Source organism: Anas platyrhynchos, chromosome 15 (assembly GCF_047663525.1).
Source record: "Anas platyrhynchos isolate ZD024472 breed Pekin duck chromosome 15, IASCAAS_PekinDuck_T2T, whole genome shotgun sequence".
In the NCBI taxonomy this organism is placed as follows: Eukaryota; Metazoa; Chordata; class Aves; order Anseriformes; family Anatidae; genus Anas; species Anas platyrhynchos.
The window spans coordinates 18,770,121-18,791,508 of NC_092601.1; the positions used below are offsets into that span (position 1 = coordinate 18,770,121).

A 21,388-nucleotide genomic window follows, 5' to 3' on the forward strand; every position below is an offset into this window, starting at 1 on the left:
TGCAGGAGTTGCTGTGTCTATTTGTTAAATAAAACACATCTGGAGAAACTGTCCAAACGCGCAGTTAACATTCTGGTCTGCTGGGCAAATAACAGAGACTTAGAATGAACTCTAGAGGTTTTATCTATTTAAAGGGAAAAAAAAAAAAAAAAAAAAAAGCAAAACTGACTAATTAAGCACCCTAAGGAAAAGGAGGCGGGCACCCCGAGCAGCAGCAGCGTGCCTGGTGGCCGGCAGGCTGCACCTCGGGGTCTCCCTGTGTCACGGCTCCTGCTGAAGCTTGAGATAACAGCATTTCCATGCCAGGGAGAAAGGGCTTCCCACCTCCTGCTTCGCTGTAAACATCTCATGCACAAGGGCACAGCAATTCAAAGTCTGGCCCACGAATCCCTAATGGAACACAAACGTCCAAGGAATTCATTAAACAGCAGCTTTGCTCGCCGTTATGTGCCATAAATCACGGGGCACGATAAAGACCCAAAGCCATTCTGCTCTGCCACTGCGGAGACAGACAGAAAGACAGACGGAAAGAAGGAGAGGAGGGAAATGGTTTACAGAACGCCCAAGGACAGGCCTTTCCTTAATCCGCATGTTCCGGTGCTGTTACCGATACGAGCTCTCCCTGTATTTTTTCAAATGTGGTTGTTTGGATTGGAGAGCCCCGTTCTGAACGTTTCTGGAATACGTTCGCTATAGGTCCTCAAACATCTTCCTTCTGAAAACAAAAACCAATTAGAACCCAACACAGATCCACTGGTTCCAGGGCCGAACGGATTTGCATGTTTCTGGCGTTAATAATGCGTGTGGTCGCGTTGCTTCCTTTTAGCATTAGAAAGTCTTCTGTGATGTAGCCGGAATATTTGGACTCCAGAAAACACCGATGTTCAGAGGCCCCAAAGCAGGCACAAAGGGAACTGAGCAGCTTGTTTGGGCCTCGGCAGGGCCCCGAGACACAGCTGCACCCTCTAGCAGATCTTGCAGACAGGTGTGGGACACGATAAGGGATTTGTTTAGAAGGGCTGGCAGTTCGTGTGCTGCTCCAGCAAGAGGGGACACGGCCTGTCCCTAGCATTGCCTCCGCTTCTGGGGCTGGTGAGTGAGGGCTGAGGAGCCCCTGCTGCTCTCCTCATCCTTGGTTCTTGGTTTAGGCACAGGCGCAGAGGCTCGAGGAGCTCCTCAAGGTCGGTCCCATCACCCAGAAGCAACCTGAGGTTTGCGCTGGTCGCTGGCTGCACTTTGTGCTTCTTCATTGAGCAGCCAGGCTCAGTGCAGGTCCTCATCAGGTCGGAGGGTGTGCCAGACCCAGCTGCCCCGATACACATCGCTGGCTCTTTGCTGGACCACCAAGAACAGGATTCTGCTCCGTGGCCTCCTGTGGACCCATCCTGCTTTCTGCAGTCTGCATCAGTACCAGCCAGATCAGGGTTTTCATCACACCTCCCTTATCAGAGGAGACGGACTTCTCCCTGCTCAAGCCATCAAAACACTACAATTACAGGGAATTTTAAGACAGGACTTGTCAAGAAGTGACGGGCTGAATTCAGCCTTGACATCAACAGACGTACCCCAGGGATGCACTCATTTTCATGCGCTGTGCACGAGGAGAGGCCAGCCATCTCTCAGCGCGCGCAGGGCGCAGATGGCACATGGACACGTTGGCAGTGCCACAGCTGAACGATCTGGGCCTGATGCTGCAGAAAGGAAACATTTCGATCTCATGGGTTAAACGGGAGTTGCACATCTAACTCTCTACCAATTCCTTGGAAAATTTAAACTCTAGACAGGAGAGAGCCAAAACTTTTAACACGATCTGCCTGTGAAGAATAGCTGTCCGCGCTTCTGCCAAACATTAACGGCTGATAAATCCACCGCGCGGCATATCTGGGGGTATGGGGTGGAGACCAAAGAACAGATCCCTGGAAAGAGCTCTGGAAGAACGCTCCAGTCCAGTCATCAGCTTATCCTGGAAAGATGCAGCTGACCTCAAGATAACTTGCTCTCGCACTGCTCCCCTCAGCTCAACTCTCCCCCACGACATGACTGGGCTCCACCTGCCCAGAGCAATGAAAGCAATTTACCTCCGACCTCTGGCTCAGCAAAAAGCCCTTTGGGCTCACCTCTGCTGGCTTTGACAAAGCTTCTGTGCTGCTTTACTGCAAAACTTTTACTGCAACCTCTCCCTGCTACCTGCTGCCCAGAAGGGCTCGTGCTGCACTCCCAGCAGGTGCCCGTCTCTGCAGTCCGCTTTGCTGATCAGCTCTGGAAAAGGGATGGACGGCCGTCCCTCGGATTAATCACACAACGGAGACTCGGTTGGTCTGATTTTGTTGTGATGGAATCACATCGAGGATAATCCCATTCGCTTCAGACTGCAGGGCACGCTTGCGGTCTCTTAGAGGGAGGATCACTACCATGCCTGTTCCTTTCTCCCACAAGACTGACGCCTATAACCTTTTTTTTTACATCATCATTATGTGGAATAAACTGTCTAGGGAAAAAAATGGCCTTGCAACTCCGCTAATCTTCCTAATGATTTAATACCTGCAAATACTACTGGGAGGTATTCCTTTCCTGATCGCATTAAAAGCTGTCATATTAAACGTCTCACCACACTTCAGCATCCTACTGTGGATTTTTTTTTTTTTTTTTATTAAACAAAGCCAATTTCTCTGGAGACCGACTAGGGGTTTATGCTCCCCACCAGCCCCCCTGATCTTTAAAGACTTCTAAATGCCTGCCTGGGGGATTCCAATAAGTCCTGGCACAGTTCCTCCAAATAGTAGCAAAGCTAAACAGGGTACGGCTGTTATTGCAGAGATCACTCACTGCCAGCACAAATACACAGACCGGGCCATTCAACCTCTTACAGCGGGAAAGTCACGGACAGTTGATGATTCACAATCAGCATTTTTTCTTCGACTACAGCCACCCTTTTTCTTTAATTACTCTTTCTTTCTGGCAAGCGTCCCTTCCCTGCAGTTTTTACGATGCTTTTTGCCCCGATTTCTTCATCATACCAGCAAGAGGCAGGGGACATCCCAGAGCCCACAGCTGGATTTCTGTATCTGCCGCGTGCCTGAGCCCTGCTGAGAGGTGCCAGGCAGAGCCTGCTGCGGCTCAGCTAGCCAGGGTTATCATCCCCACACGTACAGGGCCAGAACAAGGCCCGTGAAGCACTGCTGTCCCCCTCCAGACCTCAGGAGAAGGCTGAAGTGGTTTCATGGCCCATGTTTGTGCTGGCTCTGTGCCCAGGGGTGAAGCTCACCAGTGGGAGCCCATTCTATGTACTTTTCTTTTTTGCTTTTCACGTGCACAGCCAAGAGACATTTCTTTCCCAGGTCAGTGCCTACAGGCACAACCACCTGTAATTCTGTTTAAGGATCGTCTGTTCCCCACCAAGCACTCGTTAGGACAGAGCAGGGTTCGGGGTGCCCCCTCTGCTCCCCACCAAAGCAGCCTTCAAAGTCTTTCCTTTCAGAATCCTTCCTTCATTATTCAACTTCAGTCTTCCTCAGTTTGGGTTCCATCCAGAGTTCCCAGAAGCTGGTCCTCTGACAATTCACCTTGACTACAGGCTTTTGCTGCTAACAGCCACAGCCAGTGCACATCACACGCTGGTGGCTATGAGAGAGCCAGCAGGTGTTGGGCAGATGTCACTGCAGCAGAGACAGGCAAAGAAAAAAAAGGCACATCCCTTCCCCTTCCTTTTTTTTTTTTTTTTTTTTTAAACTGTAAACAAACTGATTTTGCTATTGCTGTTTCATTTTTTGAGTCCAACGAAACCAAAGCGACTCCCCTCTCTGGCATAGCGCTGCCCGAGGAGCCTCTGGGGAGCCTGGTGCTTCGCTTCAGGTTCAGACAACTGTCTTGGACTACATCTTAACTTACTGATTACATTAAAAATGACTCTACCCTGCTCTTATAAGCTGAGGATTGAAAGAAAAAATAAAAAAAACATGAGGGTGATTGTGTAAGAGAGTGTTAGTGGTAAATACAAACTGCCAGTAAATGTGCTTTGTTTAAAATGGAGAGAAGAGCACGAATCCAAGCAATGCCAAGCCCCCAAAGTGCTAAGGACAGGGGCCCTGCACAACAGAGGTGTGAGCCCACGTTCCTGAGCTGTGTGCTGGGCAAAGAGGGTGGCAGCACGTCCTGCTAGCACCAGCGGCTGCCCCTGCCCTACGCGCTGCGGAGACTGGACGGTTACCAAGAGCAGGCTTGGCACAGCAGGACATGTAAATTCAGTCTGATCCCTTCTTAGGCTCCATACGGAGACTCCAGAGGGTTTCGGTAAACATCCTTGGTAATCTTTGGACACCGCAGCAATGTCAAGAAGTATTACATTCATAAATCAGACCTTACATCAGCCCTGCTGGCAGAAAGAACATTCGCCCAGTTCTCAAGGCGCACGGAGCCTCAGACGGCATCATCATTTCTCAGGATTTATGGTAGACACTGAGTTAAGCTGCATCTTTGGTCTTATGCTAAATCACCTCCTTGCCAAGGCTAAAAATTGCTCCATGGTGTAATCACAAACCGAGGCAGAAGAGTGAAATAACAAATTTCATTCCCATATAATAATAACAAGTTACGTTTCCATAGCACCTCTCTGCCTCTCAGATCCAAAAGGACATTACCAACTTAACTCCCTGAAACCCACTGTGTGCACAGGGATTATGTCATGCACCGCTGAAACACGGCCGCTGCTATTTCTTGCTGCAATCCAGCACCGAAGCAGAGCCTCAGATGGAAAGAAGAACCACCAGTGCCTTGGGAAAGGGATGCCACGGAGCAAGCCCTGAAACCTGTCGTCCTGCTGACATGCCCCTGATCCATCGCCTGCTGCCTGCACACCTGCCGGGGAGTGCTGCTTTCTGCTCCCAGGACCAAGCACAGCTCTCTGGGACGATGACAAATACCAGAGCCCCCCCTGCAGCAGCAGCCAGCAGGGCAGCACCTCTGTGCCACCCCCCTCCAGGTTGCGTGCCCCGATGGATAGATGGACAGACAGACGGACTGCCAGGTGCCTTGTGTCTGCCCGGAGAGCAGAGCGGCTCCAGCAGAATGGGAAACCACAGCCCAGGCACCTGCAGTCAGTAAAGGTCCTGGGTCACATACTAAAAGACAAGAACAGCCCCTTACGTGTCCAAGCCACGCTGGGATCGCTGCCCAGCCATGCCTCCTCACCGAGTGCACCCCTCTGCCCCTGCAAACAGCAGCTGAGACTTGCTGGAAGCTGCGCTTTGATCTGTGGTGGGCTCAGGAAGACAAAGACCCCGAGGGTTTTCCAGATAAATAGCCTTTCTTATCCTTTGGAAGCCTGTCAAAGAGCTACTGTTTCCCTCAAAATAAAATACAATTAGAAGCACGTAGGGACCGTGAGCATCGCAGCGGCTGAAGGGGGGGGTTCATGCAGGGAGAAGGACCGAGGAGCGTGTGAGGCAGAGCCTCGCAGCCCCGCACACGTCTGATCTGGAGGCAGACTGAGCTGCAGACTGCTTCGCTCCGTTTTTCCTTTCCAACATTTTCCACACCCTCCTGCCAAGAAACCTCAGCGAGCTGCCTGCCATGTCTGGCAAACGCTTCCTCCCGCACAGCCCTCCCCGTCCGCGCACACACGCACACCGCGCCGGGGGGCGGCAGGGTGCTCACCCCGCTCCGTCCTCACCCCGCACCAGGGCTGGGGCTCCTCTCACGTCCCCAGGAAGGAGAGACCTGGGGAGAGCTGGGGTGACCCTGAAACATTTTGGGTCCTCCACAGGCCAGCTCCCCAGCTCCCACAGGGTTTGGACGCTGTGTAAGCCAGAGGGCTCGTGCCAAGGTTTACAGCAGATGAAGAGGAAGGCAGCGCGCTGGAAACGAGATAAGCGTTACTTGCACGTGCTTAGGGCTTTGTTGTAAGTGCAAAAAAGGGGGTTGTGTCTGTGACACTGTTCCCATGTATCACACAGAGACAGAGACAGCAGACCTCAAGGGGCGCACTCCAATGAACCCTCTATCAATGGCAGGGCCAAAAAGGAACAACCTTAAAATTAAAACAGGGCCAATGAAGGCACCCAAAGATGACAAATCCCACAGCAGGCAGGCTCCAGGTTTATGGGTGTTCTTCTGCCCAGCATTTAGCATTGATTTCATGTATTATTATTACATTCAGAATTGTCAAATATTGTGACATTTTTGTGAAGTTACGAATTTGTATCTGAGGTGCCTTGATTTTTTTTTTGCTTTTATTTCCTGCTGTGTGAAATAGGAGGAGCAATAAAATCAAATCCTTGGAAACAAATGACAATTGTTTAACAGAGTCAAAAAAAATCCCAGCACCTCCCTCGCCTGCTTGTGCCACAGCTACTGCAGCACGGCTGCTCACACAGGTAGAACAGGCTCCAAGTCCGGACTTCCTCACTTTTATGGGTTTAAATTGGATCCCACTAGGTGTTTAAGGCCATTGTTGAACTGCTAACACATTCTGCAGCATGACTAACACCAACCGGGTTATTTTTTGTTCTTATTTGGCTTATTTTGGCTCCATCTGCCTGTCACAGCAGACAGGAGAAGAGAACAGAGCAGCACAGTGCCAGGTGAGTGACAAACACTGCTCTGGATGCGTGCAGAGCACAATGAGAGTTCACCAGCTACTGTTACTGAAAAGGTGTAGGGACAAGTGGCTCCATTCCCTGATCCGGTGAGCAAAAGGGATGAAAAGAAAAAAAAAAAAAAAAAAAAGAACCACCACAGGGCACCGCCACAGAAGTTGAAGGAGCAAGGTGACAACCCAGAAGGCTGGCTCCATCCCTCAGCAAGCAACTGCAGTGCCTCTGCTGACTTAGCTGGGCTCTTCTGCGTTTGCACCAATGGTCCTGGAAGCGATGCTTTGCCCCGTGCTTCCAGGAGGTTGAGAAACCTCTTTTTTTTTTTTTTTCCTCAGAAAAGCTACTGTCAGACTCTGGTCAATGGCACTCACTTAGCTAGCCAGAGTCTGGCAGCAGGACAAGCAAGCCCCGAAAGCAGGAGGCAGGCTGTGTATTATCAAGAACCCCGTGGAACCAACACTTCCCCTTACCAGGAATGATCTTTCGCAACTGGATGTCTCTGAATTATGGATTTGGGTAATTTCAGAACTCTCCCTCCGCGACCTCTTCCCTTCCTTGCCAGACTGTGTCTTCATCATAAAGGAGGAGGCAAAGCGGGTCGGGAACATCACTAATGGCATGGAAAGAAGTGGGAGAGACTTCCCAAGAAATTCAACCACACAGCTGGTTCCAGAAGCCCCTCCTTGCACAACTGCAGCTCCCAAAGGACCCTGGAAGCAGCTGGCACGCTCATCCTACCTGGAATCTGAGCAGGACACTCAAGCACTCCAACCTCCACGGCCAGAGAGCTGTCACCCCAGCAGCCACGGGCAAGCTTTTGGACAAACATACATCTGTACTCTTAGACAAATCTTCCTTAGTTCAATGTATCACCAAGTGTGCTTCAAAATGCTCCTTCTGCTCTCCCATTAACTGTCTAACAAGATTCCACATGGGGAGTCCTGGTAACTTACAGTGAGCAATTACTGCTTGCAGTTTCAAATTGGAAGCAATCAGCTACACAAGCCATCAGTCCATGTCTATTATGTGCACACACCCCAGGGGCTGGCACAAGCCACTGGACTTGGCATCCAAGGTCTCACAAGCTCTACTGGCACAGGAGAAGTCCAAATCTGTTCTCCTACCTATGTACTTGTTGGTGTGAGTTTACAGTATTCAGCTCAACAACACCATGATTTTCTTCCTAGGAGCCAGATCAGAATCAAGCTTCAAATATTTTTTCACAGGAGTCCTGAGAAGGCATGAAAAACTATTGATAAGGTATCTCTATTTCACATGTGGACACGGTGAAGCTGGCAGAATAGGAAGAACAGAAGAGACCTCTGAAATCAGTGAGTTGGAGCACCCTGCCCTTCCATTTAACACTTCACAGTATTTGAATTTGGTATTACAGACAAAACACAGCCTGAATCATCAGGTCCCCTGATTACGGTCACACACTGTGGGTCCACTCAGCATTCCTGAAGAAGGCAAGGGGAGGTGAATCAGGGCTGGGAAGAAGGAAGACAGACCCAGATTCCTGGATCAAAGGCTAGCTCTGTCTGGCACAGTAATCAGTTCAGCCTTGGGTTACCTACAGATTAAATATTTACTGCTAAACAGCAGAAATATCGTATAATCCATCTGATCACAGGACTAATCCTCTAAAACTGACCCTCAAGATTTTGGCTGCCCCTTTAGCAACCTCAAGGACTGTATCAGCCTTACTTGATATCTTAACCAACTCTCATATAGGGTCCCTTGACACATGGCTCTAGATGATCCTGTCCCAACCCACTTCAACACAAAAAGGGAACTTGGAAGATGCACTGAGTTTTGCCATTAGAGAACGAATGGTTTCCTTAAACCTGCCTCCCAAAATCGTGGCGTGAAATGATAATCTCTACTTTCTTTCTTGCCTTTTATTTTGCTGATTTTTTTTAAATACATTTCCTTTCTAAGAGATACAGATGTCTCTGATATGGGACTTGAGGCTCAAGGCAACATTTGGCCTTTTTTGGTTTATTTTTAATCTCGAGATTTATGAGAGGTGGCTGACTCATGTTTTGGCTGGCAAAGCCAGACTCTTCTGAATAACTGCATCCTAGCTAGTTTATTAAGATCAGTTTTCCCACTTCTGTTTGAGGTGTTGGTGATGCCATTGACTGCTGCAAGAAAAATGCAGATCTTTGCCTTGGATCTCAGGTAGGTGAAAGGCCAGACGTTTCCTTCTTCAATCCCAATTTCTGGCACGTGCATCCAAAGAGAAAGGTGCAGATATATCAAGTTTCCCAGCACCGCTCAGCTCTATCAGCTCATTCAAGCATCTCCTCCCACAGGACAGCTCCACCCTCAGCAAAAAGCAAGAAACCCTACACACACCAGGGCTACTGTGACTTGTTAAGTATGGTTTTGCTTTGCATACCCCAATTTCCTTTCCAGCAACGCACCAAAAAATTACTGAGGAAAGGGTTTGTAGCTGAGGAATTCAGTGAATGATTAACTCCATCCTGCCGATTAACCATTGCTCTCCATTCCCTCATGCCTTGCAGAAACCCCGCTTCCGGGTAGCGAGGCCATGCCAAAATCTGATATCCCGTTGGTTTTGCCTGTAGAGCGGTCAGGTGATACAGACGGTGCTGGCTTTGAGCTAAAAGACATTAAGTGCAGTAATGATTAATCCAGAGCCCCGGCACAAACTCATGACGAAATGTTGTTCCTCCCGTCTGTCACTCCAAACTTCTCCGAATGAATCCTGCTTCCTGGAGGGCAGCACAGAGGAGCAGTCCCCACACAGGCAGGGCCTCCACGCACACCAGGAACAGGGTCTGGAGCAAGGACAGCTCTTTGCGAGGCACCAAAAGAACACAGTGACTAGGTGTTGCTCTCCTCACTCCAAACTGAACCACATCTAAGCCATGCTGTGCTGCATTTGGGGCTAGGACAAGACTGATTACAGCTCTCCCAATCTGAAGATGCTCCAGAGCAGTGGCACATAGATGTAATCCCGCACTCCCACCGTGACATTTTCGTGTCAGATCGGCCCCATGTGCACTCGCAAGTCCACATTTATCGCACTCAGCTGCACCTCAGAAGCTCAGGAAGGCTCAGGGCCTGGCTCTGACACACGCTGCCAGTAGGACTGCAAGCAAGTCCCTCACTCCCTGTGCGCATAAAGCTTTTACATCCTTAACCAGCTGTAAAACAGGAAGATTTCCTTTTTCTTTTGCCTTGTCTATTTCTATTACAAGATCCTGAGGATAAAGTCTGTTATTCTGCACGTCTGTGTATGGTACCCAGCACTACGAAGTCCCAGTCCTGACCAGGGCTCACAGCAGTACACACACAAACAACAATTTCCAGAGCTTTGGGTCTTTTCTGCAAGCCCACACATACCATGCAAGGTACCATGCAGCAGAGATATAACTGAGTCTCTGCATTTTAAATTGAGCTTTATACAAGAATAGATGCCAGCACTGCTGATATGTCAGGAACTTACTCCACCAGCTTCTTCCTCATCATCCAAAGACTGGTATTAGGTCAGAGGCCTGAAGGCCCTGTTCTGCTGTCAGGACAGAAAGTCTTTGGGCCCAACACTAAAAGTCCTGAAGTTCCCACTATAAGACAGGCTGTAAAATTTTACAGGCATCTGCTGAAAGCCACTTACTTCCACAGTCTGTCATCAAAGTCCCTGGCATAAAGTGCGACATGCGAGTAAATGGCTATTGTACACCCATTGCTAGGGCTGGGTTTCATCAATTAGTGGTGCTGAGTCCCTGTGCAGCCTCAGCCCGTGCACCAGAATAGATGTCTGCTGAGGCTGCTCAACACCAGGACCTCCACAGTGCACTCAGGTCATAGCTAAAGCTGTATATTGAGAGATGAAATATGTGGACTCCCAGTGTCCCAAGACCCAAAAACCCATCCTCGTGGTATGAGAGTTGGAATATTTCATGGGCTGCACACGCTGGCAGCCAAGCAGGGTTCAAGAGCAGCCCTTGCTCAGCACAGCGTGGTGCCCCTGGAAGGACGGGCAGGACTGACACACTGCTCGGCAGAAGCCAGGACCTGATGCTGCCAAGGCCAAGGCTCTCACCCATCTGTGGCCTGTGCAGAAACAGACTCACAAAACACAAGTCACCCACGCTCTTCAGTTCTGTAGATTAATTCAGTGACATCAATCTGACGGGACCGTTCTCACGGCCACACCACACACACGGCTCTGTGCTGATGCTCTGCCACTCACGGCAAGCTCGTGTGCTCTTCAACGGGCTGTCAGCACCGCCTGCGCTGCCGCCAGACTGCCCGTGAGACGGGAAGAATTAGGGCCCCGAGAACTTAAAAGAAACAAGTGTAGTAGTTGAGCTGCTGCCAGAAGGAGATCTGGGACCTATCCCTGCCACAGGCCTGTGTCTCATCTGAACAGTAAGCTCAAGGCTCCTGCTGGGGGCTTTTATTCCTCTAGATTCAATGAAGAAAAAAAAAAATGCTGCTGCTGAAATGTGTTTCACATTGTAAAAGACAACCCCCCTCCCTCTGGACGGCCACACTCCAGGCTGCAGTGGCAGCAGCACGGCCGAAACACGGCTGTTAGTGCCCTGCAGTCAGTTTGATTAGGCAGAGGATCAAGGCGTCCTCGCACTCCCAGTAGGAATACCGAAGCGCACCCCTAAGGAGGTGGGAAGGGGCAGTCTCCTCTCCCTGTAATCAGCCATCATTAAACAAACAACCAACAGCAGGGATCCCACAGTACGCGCCACAGCCAAGAGCTACTGACTGCCGCATCCCGGACCCGCACGGTGGCGGCAGGCCCAGCTCCGCAGCCCAAGGCTGGCAGCTGACTCAGCCCCGTGGGATGCCCAGCCCCAAACACAGGGCTCACAGCACCCCTACCCCGCAGCCTCACGGCGAGGTGTGCACAGTCTGGGGTCCTGCGTGCCCAGCAGGTGCCAACTGCTCATGGAACAGAGACCACGGTGGTGCAAGGCAGGAAAGGAGGCGGACACCCCGCAGTGGCTGCAAGAGGCTGCTTGCCCCAGACCTGCTGCATGAAGGCACCCAGGAGGGTTGCGTGGGGCCAAGGAACAGGGCTGGGCCATTAACACCACAGATACCTCCTCGCCTTGTCTCCCAAGGGGCATGGGGGGATAGCACGACAGAGCCGGAGCTGCCTCATGGCTGCGTAAGATGGCTGCTGGCGTGTCAAAATGGCGCCTGGCTGAGGTGGGGTGCTCGGGAGAAGCACCGCAGAACGCAGTGAGGATCAGAAACGTGGCCAAAAGCCTGATATGTGGGCACAGACAGTCCTGTCCCATCAGCACGGCTCTGGCCTTGTACAGCCACCTCTGCAACTTCAGCCTGGGGCTGCACTGCTCCTGGTGAGGAAATCAGCCCCATCCCATGAGGAGCCCGCAGCCATGATCTGCTCAGGAGCTGGCACCCTGGAGCCAGCACAGACTTCGTATTTGGGGCTGGGATGTCACTGCCTTGAAGCTAAAATAAAACTGGGTGGCAAACCAGACTCTTCTCTTTGCAGATGTGTTCAAAAGCAAAACGATGGCTACAGCAGCACAGCGAGATCCAGCTGGCTCCGACACCTGCCACACTGTACGCACCAGCAGAGCGCAAGGCTGTGTGCTTCATTTGGGGGATGACGGCAGGGTAGGGATGAGGCAGGAGGGCAGGAGCAAGGCCACAAATAAACCACCAAAATGAGCAAAAGCCTGTGTTTTGCTGTCCTGCCCTGTACCTTGCTCAGACCGCAGAATCAGCATCCCGAGAGTTGGTACAGGACATTGTTTCACTGCCTTCTCACAAGGATGGCAGAGCACCAAGCAGTAGGAATTCGAAATCCAGGGCATCTATCCAGCAGCCACACATTTAAGCCTTCCACAAGCACTTAATTCCCATAAATAACCACTACAATACTCCCATGAGGCAAGGACGCATCAGCCCCATTGCTCAGACAGGGGAGACTGAGTGCAGCCGAGTCAATGACAGCCCAGCCCACGCAAGCAGGGTCAGAACTGAAAACAAAAGCAAGAAGTCCTGCTTTCCCCTGTGTTCCAGCTGTTAGACAACACTGCCCCCAGTAGCTCGGCTCTCTTCCCAAACCAAGGTATGCACTTCGATTGCCTGATTGTGGAGGGGAGAAGGACAGAAGGAGAAACAAATCACGGCCTTAAGCGTGCTGTACACAGCCTCCAGGGCTGCTGCAGAACTTTGCAATTTCAGGAATTGCCTGGCAAGCCAATGCACAAAACACTGACTCCACTTTCATTTCCCCTCTCCTTAGGAGAGGACAGGAGTCGTCAGTGGGCACAGGGACAAAAAGGCCTCCATGTTGTTATGTTGTTAATCACACCAACCACCGGCAAGAGGAGAGGATTTGGGGTAGGGCTGCAGGCCCTCAAAAGGTCCAGTGCACTCCAATGACTTGTGAAGTGTCTTTCCTAAATAGCTAGAGAGTTGTGTGTCCTGCGGGGGTGTTGGAGATTATTTTTCAAATGTAGTTTCCTCTCCGATTCTCTCCAAAGTTATGGGATCATGCTACAGACTTGGAGTTGTCAAAATTAATCCAAAGGAAGCCAGAATGTAGCAGCAGGCCTTGCTGGCTTGTTTTATGGATTGGATGGCTAGCTGTAATTAACCTTTTAAATGCTGCAAATTCTACATCATGCTGGAGGGCAATCCTCCAACCCAGCTGGCTGCATAACATAGGGCACTGCACTCAGTGCAAAAAAATCCAATGCAACTTAAATTGTTGGTTGGATCAGATGCAATCTGTGAGTGTGATCAGAAACTAAACTGTCCAAGGACGGTGACATTACCGCCCTTACCATTTACTCTCTTGCAAGCACTGGAGAGGCAGAAAGCTTTTCAAGAAATGACTTGCTGCTGGATGCAATAACTGAAAGCAGGGGCAGCTGCGAGGGCCAAGGGCCTCAGAGTTCAGGCTCTGACTGTCATGCTACTGGAGTTGTTTTGTCTTGTATGAAGTAAAAAATCAAGAACTAATGATGCTGTTGGCACTCCCTGTAAAAAATGGGGTGTGTCTTCTTTCTAAATTAAAACTTGGGAATTGTATTCTGTCGGTCTAGCAGAGCCTCAAGTACCACCCAAGCTTTGTTTCCATGGTCCTGTCCTAGTATGTTCTGTGCCCTACAACAGCTTTATTGCACAAAGCAGCAGCATTTTTTTTTCTTTTTCTTAAGGAAAGCCTTTTCTCACTGCTGGTGTGAACCCAATCCACCACTTATATTAGCTACAGCAAATTTTCTTAATGCAACTGAAAGGCTAACAAAGTCTTTCAGCCCCTTCTAGCTTTTATCTTTCTACCTTTGTTTTGTCTTCACTCGCTTTTTTTAAAGACTTCTGATACAAATTTTGTACTGATCTATTCAATCAAGGGTTGCAAATCTAGACAAAGTTCAGGACATGAAGCCAATGACTTCATGTTTTCCCTCGGTTGGAGTAAAATAACGTTCCCACACTCTGATAGAAACCTTTGATCTGCACAGATTTAATTCATTACTTATGAATTTCTGGCCAATGTCACCGCTCATTTCAGTGGCTCTCTACTTGCAGTCACCTCCTGTGTCTAGAAGGACACAGGAACCTCCCCCTATTCCCCAGTTTTTTTTTTTTACATACTGTGGTGAAACAGCAGAGACGGGATCCCGACTAATGGATTCACAAACTTGTTGCTTATGTAACAGTTCTCTTCTAGAAAATCACCAAGGTAGCAATAATGAGCTGTCCTCTAAAAATGCTTCACAGAGGGCTGGTCAGGAGCCAAGATATTTTTCCAATGGAAGCTCTACTCCCGGGGAATCACCCTGCCTGAACAATCCACAGCCCTTGGTCAAGACCCGTCCCTTCACTATGCCTGCACGGTGCCTGTCTGCGAGATCCCAGAAGTGGTCCAGCGATACGAAATAATAAAGGTGCCGGTTGATTGCTCTTTCCATATCCAAACTTCCCCGTCTGAAACTCACTCTTTCCAGAAGGCTTTCCAACTCTTTTCATTTGGGGTGAAATACAGCTCTGCTGAGGGCCGGCTCCATGCCGTGTGCTGCACACTATGCTCACTGCATTGTTGCAGGCAGAGCGAGGAGCCTTTCACGATGCCTTCCTAATGGTCCTGTGCAAGGATCTGCCTGTGGATGATGAGACATTGTCCCCAAATCCCTGTCCTCCTCTTTCCGATGAAGAAAGCCAGCTTACGCAGAGGTGTCTGAGGGAGCGAAGAGCACAGCTATGCGCAGAGGATGTGGCTGCAACACTTGTCTTGGAGACTCTCTACTCTGCATCTCGTTGTGGTTTCTGACTGTTCCCATAGCTCTAAGCCCTGGGAGAGGAAATGCAGCACATATGCTCTGTGCTGGGAGCACTCATCACAGGATGGGGCCCACAATTATCTTTTTATCACCCCATGAACAACCTGGCACTGGCTAAAGAGCCCGGCTCAGATGGTTCTCCCTGCTCTCAAACAGCTCCACAGCCTCTGCACGTGAAACCTGTGAAGCAACAGCACAGAAGCAACCCATGAGGCAAAACCCACCAATATTCATTCCCTTTCTGACAGTGCTCCAGTCCCTGCTACCAGCAGGACAGGGGGTGCTGGCACTGGGCCCCATGCACGGCACGGGGTGCTGGGCCCCCACCGCACACAGTGCTGGGCCCGTGTGCCAGCACGGGGGTCCTCCCGTCGGAAACGTGGCATATGGGAGCGTCAGCAGCGGAGACGGGAATCGAAACATCTGTTTTATCCAGGCCACGCTTGGAAAGGCTCAACTGTATTCAGCCCTTAAAACGTAACCAGCCCAGCTGTGAGGCAAGCCGATGAACACATGTACAAAAATAGCCACTTCTGGAGTACTCTTTCAAACAACGTGAGTTTGCCCTAGGAAAATAAATACATTAAAAATAACAATGTTTTTTTCAGCTCTTAGAGGGACCCGTGTGCTCACATGGCTGCGGCACGACACCGGGATCCCTCTGGCTTAGCCCTGCATTCCTCGCACGCCCCTGCTGCCTGACAGCTCCCAGCCCCAGACCTGCCTGCGGCGCAGCACGAGCACAAGGTCCTGGTGGGACCAGGCACAGAGGCTCCTACCAACCTGACCTAAACCAAAATCCGCACGCTTTGGGCTGGACTCACTCCACCCCCTTCCCGAGGCGTGGCTTTGAGAGAGAAACTCACAGCTTTGGCCAACGCAACAGCTCGGCCGGGCTCTCGGCTCTGCTTTCCCAGGCTTAGCTGTTCCCCGGGTCCCTCCCTCAGGAGGACTCAACCCAAACCCTAGATCCTCTTTTTAGAGAGCCACTCCCACCTCTCCGACATGGAGCATTTGCTGCAGCAGAACCTATTTAACCCGTTCCCAGCACAACCAGTGCCCCTTGTCCAGGCAGGGAAAGATGTTTACGGAATCTCATCCAAGTCCCCACACAAGGGGAAGGAAGCAGAGGCTCCACCGCCCGTCTCAAAGCTGCAGAGAAAAATGCTCTTTTGCTTCTGGGCTCTGCAGAAATCTGTCTCCCTGCTAGAGGAGCCCAGAGCAGCGTGGATGCTGCGGGAGCCAGGGCCGAGGTACTGCCAGCAGATGTTGCAACGAGCAGTGAGGAGGCGACCGCGGGGATCTGCGAGCACCATCAGCGGCTCTGCCCGGGAAGCGGGCACACGTTCCACCCGAGGCTACAAACTCCACCCTGGAAATCAGTTTCAAACCAGTGATTAGATCTCACAACTTCATCACAGACATGCAAAGTAGTATTACACGGAGGCAAATGTGTTTTTGATACAAGTAGTTGTCTGCATAAGAGGGCAGAATGCAGGTGACCCAGCTAGCTAGAAGAAATAAGGGCATGGGATGCTGCCCAGGCGCACTTCCAAATGAATAGGAAAGGACTGGCTGGATCCTGGCCTGGAGCCACGATTTGTGTCACTACAGATTGCCCCGTAGGCACATCAAAACCCAGAGCTGCTGGGGGCCATCTGCTGTCGGTCAGGTCAGCACAACCTCCTGAACGTGCTGCAGCAAAGAGCAGAGCCAGCACCTCCAGCACCACGCTGCTGGGGCAGCCCACGGCTCCAGGGCTGGAGGCAGAGCAGGACCCAGCGTTAACACTCATGCACCCCGACTGAAAAACACCCTGGGTGGGAGATGCCCTGCTACGAACTGAACATCGTTTCTCCTCCATTGAGCACTGCTACCAAACCAGCCTGTCACACTATCTCACCGCAGGTTTCCAATTAAATTAAAAATGACACTGCATCGGAGACAACAACACACACCACATCTGAAGCTTCCTCTCTGATCTCAGTTTATTAAAATTTTTACTAGACCTGATGCCAGGAAGCCAAAGAGATGTGCTTGTTCCTAACCTGAGCAGAACTATTTTTACTGTCAGACAGGCAGGGGACAGCTGACTCCAGAACACTGCGCTTAGTTTGTTCTGATCATCTCTGTTTAAATTCAGTGGTAGCACATCATTAAATTGATGCAAACTTTTGGGAGAAAGGGAGCAGTTGGAAAAGCAAGGACAAAATCTGTTTACTGGTCACAGTTCCTATAATTTACCACAAATGCTATGGATGGTCAACTTGGATGTTGCTGAACCTCTTCCTGACCATAGTTATCCTTTAAAAAATGGGAATGGTGGCAATCTTTTTTTTTTTTTGCTCGCTGTGCTCTTTGCAAAGCAAAAACTAATGTTATGTTTCAATTTGATGTTTTAAGTTTTGGCAAACAGAGACGCCGACACAGATTCAATGTCTAAGCAAAAAACAGCCCTTTGATAAGAAAAACAAGCTAATTGTTCAGTGCAAATGTGTGCTAAGGACTAAGGACCGGGGAGGTCTGATGTCTCCTGTTGGCCAGGCAGCGACGCACAGCAGGGCGTGTAGGTGGCAGAAGCTGCAAGGGGAGCACGGCCGGCAGCTCTGCAGCCCAGATGTCGCTCGCCAGGCCTTCAGCTCGATCTCAGCAAGACTCCTGTGAGAAGGGTGGGCAAAAAAAAAACAAAACTCTTCTGAACAGCAACAGTGCCTCGGGTGCTGCCCACCAGCAGAGCGCCAACTTCACACCGTGGAAGGGACAGGAATGTTCTTTTTGAGCCCGGCAGCGACTGCCCAAACCCTGCTGTTGGCTATAGGGGGACTATTTCACAAGTGCCGTGTCCCCCACATAAGAGTGAGAAGCTCCGTACAGCTCCCAGCTGGGAGAAACATCTGGGGACATGTGGGGTAAATACATGCAAGACACGAAATCAAGCTGAACTGCAATGATCAATCAAAAGACAACAAAGCTCGAAGAAATGAGAAAAGGATGACGCAGAGACCTAGCATGGAAACCACAGCGTGGAAACTGCGGCATGATGAGAGAAAACAAGGGATTCCATTAAATGGCAAGCAGGGAGCGAAGCATCAACAAACCAGATGAGTCTGTTCCAGCCCACCTTCCGATCAAGGGATTTTCTGCTTAACCCCCCCGTACAGGAGAGTGTAACGAAGCAGCTGGGTGAAACCTGAGAGAGACCTGGAGGGGGCTCATCAGCAGGAGGAGAAAGGCAGGACTGGGCCTGCACTTCCACTCCAATGGGGAAAAAGCCACAGATAGACTGAGATACCACCAGTAAACTTTAATATCGCAGGAATTAAGAGGAGAAAAATCAATGTAAAAACAGTATCAGGTAAAAAAAAAAACAAAACAGATGTCAAAGAAACCCCGAAACACAAGGCGAGCACTGCCATGATCCTTTCTACTACTACCAGAAGTTATCACACCCCTGTAATGTCTCCATGGTGTACAGGGGAAGGAATTACTGCTCCAAAAGCTCCCCTGGATTCTCCAGGGTAGGGCCCTCCAGCTACTGAGATCCCAGGGCAAAGAATTGAGACACCTCGATGCTGCTGTGGCTATTTTATTGTATTTGCCAAGGAGCAGGAACACCTGCAGCCACCACCCCTCCGGTGGATGCCTCTTCTTCTACTACATCTTTAAACACCAGCAAAAAACGGCCAAGGTTTCCAGGTAAACTTCTCAGTCATGGGATCAGCACTCAAACTTCCCTGAAACTGGAGGAAGCAGCATAATAAATAACCCGAACCTCATGCTCATGCCATTGCTGTGATGGCATCACGGTGACACTTCACTAACACCAGAAACCACTAGGCTCTGATGGAATAATACAGAATTGCCTCCTTGTTTGGTGCTTTAATTGCATTTACAACTTGCTTACGTGATTGGTTCCTTCCACAGGCTGAATGAATCTTGTTTGCAAAATATTTATCTAGCACCTCATTTGGGCCTTTTTCCCCTCCAAAATTCCTTACAGAAGAGAAACACAGCCTTCTTTTCACTAGGGATACGGCTTCTTATGAGAATGACATTCCAAGTTATTTACGTTTTTTCTAGAAACAGAAGTTAATCTATTTTGCCTTTGTAGACTGGACGGCATTGTACAGACACTCTGCAGCTTGTGGTTTTACTTGAACTGGATTTTAGTTTTAATCGGATTTTTTTTTCCAATAGCTTTTGAAGACACCTTGAGCTTTGAAAAAGCTTTTACCGAGTCATATAACAATACCAAAATCTACTGACCATTGCCAACTCTTGCAATTTAAAGACTTATTACAGACTGTAGGTTCTTGAATCACGAAATCTGTTTATTTTTAGGAGGTTTGCTTAGGTGAAGTCACCAGCTGGGCAGCATAACCCCAGATTCCTTGCCAAATCTACAAAAACAAATAAAACAAACAAAAAACCCCCCACATTGGGTTTTGGATGAAAGTTATGAGCCCTCAACCTGCAAACCTTACGCAGGCGTGTGGTGATACCAGAGCCGCTCTGATATTTTCACCTTCTCTTTCTTACCCATCCACAAACAGTGCTCCACAGTAATGAGGGAGGAAAAATTAGGGACTTTCAGCTCTACAGTCTTACAAATTGAGATTCTAATCTCCACTTCAAAACTACCGCGATACTAAAGAGATGCCAGAAACAGTCAATATTTGCAGGGGAAAGTCAGAAAATCTTTGTGAGGTTTATTTCCAGCTGAGGAATGAAAGAGGCGACACCGTCTCATGAAACAGCCAGGTCTGAAAGTAAATGTGAACAAAACCCAGTAGCCCTGAAAGCAACGCATCTGAAAAGAGATCAGAGCAGAGCATTTCTCAGATGAGGAATCTCAGAAGTGCAAACGCTGCCACTTGAAGCTCAGTTGAAACTGCGCTCTTGAAGCACAGTTTTTACGTTGCGCACTGCAGACACTTTGGAAAAAAACAGGCTCTGCTCCTGCCTCCAGCCTGCACTTGGAAAGCCCGGCTGCAGCAGCGGGCTGGGGCCGACATCGCCGCTCGGTCTGCCTGGACACTGCTCCCATTACGGCTGCGAGCAGCAGGGCTTATTTCCCTAGTGATTCCTCCACGGGACATTTCTGTACTCATAGTAACAGCGCTGCCGAAGTTGGCATTTTGTTTGTCAGAGTTGCTAGGTCCGCGATGCCGGATACAAGAGGAATTCATTTCCTAGGCCTTACTTGCACAGTGTGGCACGCTGTCACGTTTGCTTAGTGCAACCGCTGGCACACGCCTGCTGCAGAATCAGGGAGCTTCGGTGACGGTAATTTTCTGAACTCTGCCTTCTTAAAGGCTGTTTGCATTTCAGGGTAATAAAGCAGCAATATTTTGTTCAGCTATAACTTTTTTCCTCTAATGAGAGGACAGGCAGAAAATTATTAAAAGCATTATTTACCTCATTTAATGGTGTTCAATAAAAGAAATATGAAATACGTAGATAAAAGCGGTTGCATAACCTCACTCTGTCATGAGCCAGCATCCCTCTCACCCCAACCAAAATTCATCTGCAAATCTTTCATGGCTATAACAGCACCCTAAGCGCACCTGCCTTCTTTCTCATTGCCAGGAGATCAACCAGGGAAGTGATCTGCTCCCCAAAGGACACCTGCGTGCCACAGCAGACCACTTCAGCACATCTTCACCAGTCACTAGAAGATTAGCAGCATGTTTTTTCAGCTGAGCTGTGACTACACGCACCAGACAATCAGCTGGCTGACGAGGGACCTCACCATCCGTCCACTACATGCTGATGGCCCTTCCTCAGCGGAGCAAAGCTCTTCCCTTAACCTTAACACACTGTTCTCACCAGCACTGTAAACAGTTATCTCCCCATTAAAAATGGAAGAAAACATCAGTAATGCCACCCTGCAGTTTCAGTCGATTTGCTTTAGTAGCTTCCTGCTTCCCACACTCTGGACACTTTTTGTTGACCTGCCTAAGCTTTATGTCTACCATCAATTTGTCATTGCATAACAGGATCCAATCCTAAATGGTCTGGGAGCTTTTATAACTCAACACCTTTGAACGACAGTAACGTAAGAAGTCTCAAACACTTACTACCACAATTAATACGCCTAGAAACACACTGTAATAACCCCAAATCCTTAAGCAGCCAAAGGAGCGAGCTATCACAGGCAGTCTTCAGAAGGCTGCTCGACAAGTGACCAGCAAAGCCCTGGCACGTTCCACCTCTGCTGCGACGGCACGTTCACCCTCCGGAGCAGCAGATCCACAAACTGACAACAGATAATGCAACCTCAAAAAGCCCTAGATAAAAGTCAGCCTCTCCCAGTTAGGGACTTTCTGCACAAAACAATGGTTTTCTTTGGAAAAGTCAAAATACATCACGTAAGTAAACACTTGGAAAACACCTCATCTGCTGGACATGCAGGTTGGGTGTTTTCCCGAAGTTAATCAAGATACATCTTGCTGATTTACTGTTTTCTGTGGTATTTAT

The 21,388-nt window shown here is 49.6% G+C and overlaps 1 protein-coding gene across 2 annotated transcripts in view; it reads right to left on the bottom strand.

Annotated features, from left to right (window-relative positions):
• The window catches only part of PKD1 (polycystin 1, transient receptor potential channel interacting), an 84,448-nt gene that overhangs the window by 61,652 nt on the left and 1,408 nt on the right, over positions 1-21,388 (bottom strand). The window lies entirely within an intron of this gene.